The sequence below is a fragment of the Arvicola amphibius genome, chromosome 12, assembly GCF_903992535.2.
Source record: "Arvicola amphibius chromosome 12, mArvAmp1.2, whole genome shotgun sequence".
Taxonomy (NCBI): Eukaryota; Metazoa; Chordata; class Mammalia; order Rodentia; family Cricetidae; genus Arvicola; species Arvicola amphibius.
The window spans coordinates 130,337,007-130,345,350 of NC_052058.2; positions in this window are offsets into that span (position 1 = coordinate 130,337,007).

Here is an 8,344-nt window from a genome sequence, read left to right on the forward strand (position 1 = left end):
CTTTCAGATAATCTTTTCAGGTCTTTCTTCATAAGATGTAAATGAAAGGAAAGAACGACTTTCTAGTAGTCACGATAGTTTAGAAAAATTAAATCATATCAGTTCCACCACCCATATAAATATTTCCTACACAGAGACAGTACTATGCTGTCTAACCTTATTACACTAACTATTAATAAATTCCATGCATTGGATGACTGAAATCAAAGCAGTTTAAATTTTAATATAAAATGAAGATGGCAAAGTTGAATTTATGAAATCCATAAAAGCAGAAGGATGGGAATGAGTAAGATATAAAATCTGATAATTTTGTACAAAAAGACAATGGGAAACACGGAAAATGGTGTCTGACATCTCCAGCGTCCATGTGAATACCATCACTGCAGAGCAGTTTTGCACTGTGGAGTAAAGGAACAGCCCATATTGTTCGCTGTTAGATAATTATTTCCACAGTATCTCATAGTCCTCCTAGCAGATGATGCAGGACTCTGAGACTGAGACAGGGAAGATAAAGCTTAGAGGAGAAATGGTTTAAGAGGCTGGAATATATTCCGTGCACAGTAAACAGAGGCAGGTGCCTCAGAGCAGAAGGAGCAGGTATCTCAGCACCTTCCTGTCTGTGCTAGGTCTCCACTGGCTCTTCCTGACTCTGGTGTCAGCAGCAGGCTTCCTTCTCTGGAGCAATTTACTGTCAGGCTATGGCTAGATCAGCTAGCAGCTGATAGCTGGACTCTAGCCAGAGCCTGACTGCTAAAATGCCCAGCTGAGGAAATTTTTATTCGCTGTGTTTTCCTCTGATTGGAGGAAGAAACAAAACAGAAAAAAAAAACCTGTAGTAACCTAGGTGATTTCCACCAGAGCTACAGAATAATCTGTCCCTCCCTCCTCACTGTCGGATGCAACAGGAAAAAGGAGGGTGAGAGGGAAAGATAGGAAAAAGACATATTTACTTTTATCAAGACCTAAAATTAACAATGGGATCAGGAAGTGAAAGGCTGTAATAATGTAAATAATGCAAGGGAAACTACAATGAATCTACAAGAATGGCACCACTTGAGACAGACCCCTGGCAGGCCTGCTGCTTGTTGAAGCCCCTGGAAGGCTTGTACCTTCCTGAGGAAATATGAGTGAGGGGTGAATGGAGAATAGAAAGGTGGGATAAGGTCCTGGGAGGAGAGGAGGGAGGGAAGGCTACACTCACCATGTAAAGTAAATAGTTACATAATAAAAAGAAACAATAGTAAAATTCAGCTAGTAGTGTCAAGGACTATTTATGTTTCTTGATGTTTGTGAATAGATACTTGTAATTCAGAGGAAAACATCAATTTCTGTCAACATTATCTGAGTGTGACTCTTGCCTGCCTAGTGCAAATTGATGATGAATCTTGCCTAATTTCCTGTATCAGTTTACCCCAAAATTATGATTATATGTTTGAATTATAAAACTTAGATAACCAAGACCTAAAAAGATGAACTTGGGATGTACTAACTCATTACTGGTTTCTAGCCATGACTAAAGGACATTGAACCTATTATTTAGAGAAGCTAAATAAGAAGGTGAACCCAAAGAAAAACATATAGTTATCCTCCTCGATATTGGAAGGAGACAAGTTTGGGGAACTTGAGGGTGGGGTGGGATGAGGCTAGGGGGAGATGGGGAAAGAAAAATATGAATGGAGGTTGGGGAGAGTGTGAGGGAATGGGATGGTTGGATAAAGGAAGGGTGGACATTTGATCAAGGAAGTATACATCTTAATTAAGGGAGCCATTTTAGGGTTGCCAAGATTCTTGACACTACAGGGGTTCCCCGGTGTCCAGGGAGATATCCCCATCTTAGTCCTTGGGCAGCTGAGGAGAGAGAGCCTGAAATAGCCAGATCCTATAGCCATACTGATGAATATCTTGCATATCACCATAGAACCTTCATCTGGTGATGGATGGAGATAGAGATAGAGCCCCACACTGGAGCACCGGAGTGAGCTCCCAAAGTCCAGAGGAGGAGCAGAAGGAGGGAGATCATGAACAAGGAAGTCAGGACCGCGAGGAGTGTACCCACCCACTGAGATGGTGGGGCTGATCTAATGGGAGCTCACCAAGGCCAGCTGGACTGGTACTGAAAAAGCATGGGATAAAACCAGACTCCATGAAAATGGCAGAAAATGAGGGCTGCTGAGAAGCCAAGGACAATGGCACTGGGTTTTGATGCTACTGCATATACTGGCTTTGGAGGGGCCTAGCCTGTGTGGATGCTCACCTTCCTAGACCTGAATGGAGGGGGTAGAACCATGGACTTCCTGCAGGGTAGGGAACCCTTACTGCTCTTCAGGCTGGAGAGGGAGGGGGAGTAGAGAGGGGGGAAAGGGATGGAAATGGCATGTGGGGAAGAGGCAGAAATTTTTAATAAAAAAATAAAAAAAGGATTAAAGTTCTAAAAAAGTAGTAATTTTGCATCATCACTATGGGGCACCCATTATTTCTAATTGGATCAACTTGCATAAAGATTTATAAGTATGCTCATTCAGTCAACTGTACCAGTGCTTTGATGGAGGAGAGTCATCTGTCTATGTGTTACTTTCATTGGTTAATAAAGAAACTGCCTTGGCCCTTTAATAGGACATAAAATTAGGTAGGCAGAGTAGACAGAACAGAATTCTGGGAGAGAGAAGGCAGACACTTCAGGCGTTGCCATAGTCAGTCTCCATGCCTCTCCTCTTACAGATAGATGCAGGTTAAGTTTGCTACTGGTAAGCGACCACCTCATGGTGCTACACAGATTGCTAAATATGGGTTAAAACAAGATGTCAGAATTAGCCAATAAGAGTCTGAAACTAATGGGCCAGGCAGTGTTTAAAAGAAAAAAAAAAGAATATTTAATGCATTTGATAGTTCATAATATACTGGTAAGGAGAGATTCTTCAACTGAGCCTGAACTAGTTTTTAGCTATTTTATTACTGTGTGCATTTATCTGGAGAGACATTAATAAAGGGTTTTTAGGCAATGACAAGACCAATATTAAAAAATCATATTAAGTCCTTGTGAATTTTCATTTCTAAGCTATGAAAACATCACTGTTAATTATAATACGGAGGATGTATTTATAAAGAATAAGAGAAGGATCTTTAAAAAGAATGTATTGCAATATCTAAGCATATTTACATTGTAAATACGTTTTATCTAATACAGTATATCTTTTTAAAAGTACAGTGACATAAGTAGAAAAAAAATATTTCTTTAAAATTTTAATAGAAACAATCTGTTAAATTTTATCTGTATAGCCAGTAAGGATAAGATATATGAATTGTTGTAGGAAAATAAAACATATCAAAAAATATTTCATGAAAGCAAAAAAATTGATTTGAACACCATCTAGTGGTTGGTGAATTAAAGCAAATATCAGACATTCATTTTAACTATGTTAATGATAGGATGAGTACTTGCTGTTTTGTTCCTGTTGACTGAGCATCCATTTAATGATGACTTTATAGTTTTATTGGGTGAAAAGAATATTTAACCTGGGCTGCTTATAGGTCATTGAATACTGCAGCTTTCTTGAAGTTGCCTATGAAGCAATTTAGGTTAATCTAGCATTACCTTTTTATTAGTTTCTATGGAAAGATGAAATAGAACATAGAGTTATTTCTTTTATCACACCTCTTGAAAAAGAAATGCACATTTACCAATATCATGTAGTTACACTTTGACTTTTTGTAACCTTCTAAATTCATTAAACACTATTTTCTAAAGAAAGAACCAGGCAAACTCAACAAAGTCTTTGGCAATGACTCTTGCACACACATTATTATTTCAATATACCACGTATATTTTCTATGTCTAAGATGAAACAGTGAACAAAAACTCTTTGTAAGCAGTAGAATGGATTAGATTTAATTCTTTTGATAAGATCGAGTCCACCATAATGGAAATTCAATTTTAGTGCACAATGGATATATATATGAAGGCAGGGACAAAAACAGAAAGCATGATAATACTGCCACCCAAATTGTAAATTTAGAGGAATCTCGTGACCACCTCTACAAAGCTTTCACTTAACACATTTGAATGGCTATCAAACATCAATTAGCAACCAAGAAAAGTCTCTAAGACATATTTATAGGATAATCAGAAAGGACAACTAAATCTTGCTGATATTGATGTAGAGAGACCCCAGAGATGTTGGTTTTATATAACTAAGCATTCTGCATCATTCCTCTTTTTCTGATGCTGTCCTTTGCATTCCTCAATTTCAACATTTGTTGTCTGAGATCTGGATGAAAACCTTGGCATCAAACTATTATATCTGCTGTACTTTTGTAATAGATACATATAGATACCCTAAGTGGCAACAAGACAATAAGATGTACATTTTCTGTAATGCATTTTAATGTATACTCATGACTACATTTATAGGAACAGTAGCATCTGCAAAGGTTACTGGTTGATATTTTCATAGAATCTAAGGGTTGCTGATGAACACTGACAGTGCAGGAACAAAGCACAATATGTGTCACATCGGGCAGAAAGGAGCCTGGATTTGCCAGTGTATGTCAGATACTAAAGTCCGAATTCGAATTTCTTTCTTACAGGTGATTCAACACCTCAAGACTGACACAGGGGTTTCAAATCTTAATAGAGGAACAGTAGGTTAAGGAGAAGCTTGCTAATTCTTACAGATGAGACAGGAGCAGATGACTCTGAGCTATAATGCTGGGAATCATCAAATCCCTGCATTACCTGATTGTCACAGACTGCCTGCTGAGCAAGTGAGGAGAAGTTGTTTAGTCTGGGTGATTGTACAGTCAGGCTCTGGTTATATCCAGGTCCACCTGAGACCTGACTATAGCCAGAGTCTGACTGGCAAGACCCCATACTGCTGATGCTTTTATTAGTGATCCTGGGCTCTGACTGAAGGAGAGTATGCATTGAAATTTACCATGAAAAAGGAACTAATAGGACAGTGATCTCAATTCCTGCAAAGGACGCAAATTCTGTGGTAACCTGGAGATATCATTCACAGATGCTGATTCATTCCTGTCTCCCACTTGAATTTGTGCTACATCATAAGGGGTGAAATTGAATATCGATGTGAAGGGAAATGTACTTTTCCCTTGGTACTGACTCCAATTATCAAAAGGAAAAATATCGCAAGTAGGGGATGATCCTATATCCATCTACAAGGTCCTATATCCTGGCTATCTACATAAAAGCCTCCATTTCAGCCAGAAGTTGACTTAATAGGAATCTTTACTGGAAATAGTTTCTCTCTGCTGTCATTTTCTATTGTGCCATGTCAGATTCCACACATACAATGTTTAAATGCTTAAACTTCATCGATTATCCAATATGTAAGAACCTGAAATGACTTGTTTGTGTTGTAAGTGAAAAGGTTACATTCATCCTAACTCTGAAAATCTCCTATTTGTATATTGTATCCAACAGTGTGCACTGATTAAGCAATACATTGAGACATGCATTTTAGAGAGAAAGATTCTTAATACGTGTATACATTCAGAAATTATACACCAGTTATTTTGATTTAATGTGTTGTTAAACAAATATCTTCAGGCATTTGGAATTAATTTGAAATTAATTACACACCAAACTAGTAAAATATTCTGTTTAATGTTAATGTTAGAATATTGAAATTTTGAAATAAGTCAAAGAGAAGCACTGCCTTCGGAAGCAGGATCATACTTGCTGCATAGGATTCAGGATCAGGTGATATGGAGCTATAATGCTGGGAATCAAGCAATCCCTGCCTTTGCTTCATGTTACCTGCTAAGTCTCCTGATTATGTGAGGAGTATTCTTCCCAGTCTGGGTGCTTTATCAGTGGGGCTCTGGTTATACCCAGGTCCTACTGTGATCTGGACTATAGCCAGAGCCCCACTGGAAAGAACCTGCACTGCTGACGCTTTTATAAGCACTCCTGGCCACTGATTGATGGAATTGGGGAATTCAAATTGAGCATGAATTGAGGACCAATGAGGAGAGTTATCTCTGTTCCAGCAAAGAAGGCAAAAACTGTGGTCATCATGGAGATCTCCATCAGAGCTGCTGATTCATTCTTGTCCTGACCAGAAGTTATTTTGCAGCTGAAGCTGAGAAATTGAAATAGGATATGAGGCAAAAATCTGATTCCCCGGGTTTCAGATTCAAATATCAACAAAACAAAATGAAAAACCTGTGGCCACTATGGTGCAATCCTCTATCTGACTACCATTGTCACCATCCAGGCTATATACTTGAAAGTTGAAATTTCTGAATGTATGTGGGTGATTATGAATCTTTGCTGCCAATTGATTCTTTCTGCTGTCATTTTTCTGTTATGCCTTTTCTGAGTTGCCACATCAAATGTTTAAATGCTTAAATTCCACGATATATCCATTATATATGAGTGCCTGAAATGACATGCTTGGTTGTAATTGTAGATGTTATTTTCGCCCATTCTCTGAACATCCCCAATTTGCATACTCTGTGCAACAGTGTCCTGAAGATTAAGACATAATCTGTGGCATTACTTTTAAATGGAGATAGTCATTATAATTGTATAGTCAGAAATTGAACGTTTGTTCATAAAATATTATTTGTGCTTCCACAATGCCCACATGCATTTGACATCAATTTGAGTATACAGAGCCACATCATACTCTTAAAATATGCTGTTTACAGTAATGTGAGAATATAGATATTTAGAAAAAACCCAAATCTTGAAAGAGAAGCAGTACCTTCAAAACCGGGTTCCTCCTTCCTGCATAGAACACAGGATCAGGTGGCTCGGAGCTATAAAGCTGGGAATAAAACAATCCCTGCCTTTGCTGATTTCCACAGCTCTGACTCCTGCAAAAGTGCGGAGCAGTCTGACTAGTCTGAGCAATTGTACAGCCGGGCTTTTGTTATACCAGGTCCTACTGTGTGACCTGGACAATAGCAATTGACAGACTGGAAAGAACCCACACTGCTGATGATTTTATTAGCACTTCTGGGCTCTGATTGAAGGAGTGTGTGCATTCAAATAGAGCAGAAATAAGGACCGATGTACAGAGCAATGCCAATTTCAGAAATTAAGGGAAATCGTGAGTTAATCTTGGAAATCTCTGTATTAGTTGTTTATTGATTTTTTTAACTCCCACCTAAGTGTGTGCTGCAGCAGAAGAAGTGAAATTGACAGTGAACAACAGCAGAAATTGAGACTTACCCTGGGGTGTGGCAGCAACTGATAAAGTGAAAAAGAACAACTTCTGTTGAATAGCAATTCATTTTCTATTTGGCTGTTGGGGAAGAGTATGTGGTTATCTACCTGAGAGACTGAAGCCTCCTTTTGTGACTCTGGGCTGCCAATTACTGATTGTTGCTCTTATTTTCTGATTTGCCAAGATAACTTTCCCAACTTCAGTGATTAAATGCTTGACTGTTAGCTCTCTTCATATATATATATATATATATATATATATATATATATATGTATATAAATACATATATATGAATATCCTGAGAATATATAAATAAACATTCTCTCTGTCAATACAAGTATTGACATTTTTATAGACATGTATATGATGTATGTATATATATATATATATATATATATATATATATATATATATATATACATTTGTACCTCACACACATAAATGTTTGTGTGTTCCTGAATGATATGCTTGCATTTTGAGAGGAAACAAAGAACTTTCAAGCCCTGCTCTGAACAGCTCCAATATTTATACTGCATCCATCAATGTCTTGAATATTATAAAATTGCATGAGGTATTAATTTTAGAAATTAGAATTCATAATGCATGTAGATACTCAACAATTTCTAAATTGCTCTTAAGGTTTTTTTTTGGCTCCACATATATATGCATTCATTTGGCATTAATTGTGGTTTCACAGAGCCAATTTAGGGGCTGGAGAGATGGCTCAGCAGTTAAGAGAATTGCCTGCTCTTCCAAAGGTCCTGAGTTCAATTCCCAGCAACCACATGGTGGCTCACAACCATCTCTAATGGGGTCTGGTGCCCTCTTATGGGCCTGCAGGCATACACACAGATAGAATTCTGTATACATAATAAAGAAAAAATATAAAAAGAGCCAATTTATTCTCCTAATATATTTTTTTTCATTATTAATGTGTGAAAATTGGCATATTAAAATGTTCCATACATTTCCCTCACAAGACTCACAAGAGTTTATCTAAAATCAATAGTCTATCCCTAGAACATATGCTTACTCTGTTTTTTGTGACATCTGTGTTCGGGTAAATAATCTGTGTGCATGGAGATGGAATCTAATACCAGCACATTGACAGGCTCTCAGGGCTGTGAGGAAATCTGTCTTTCAACCTTCATCAT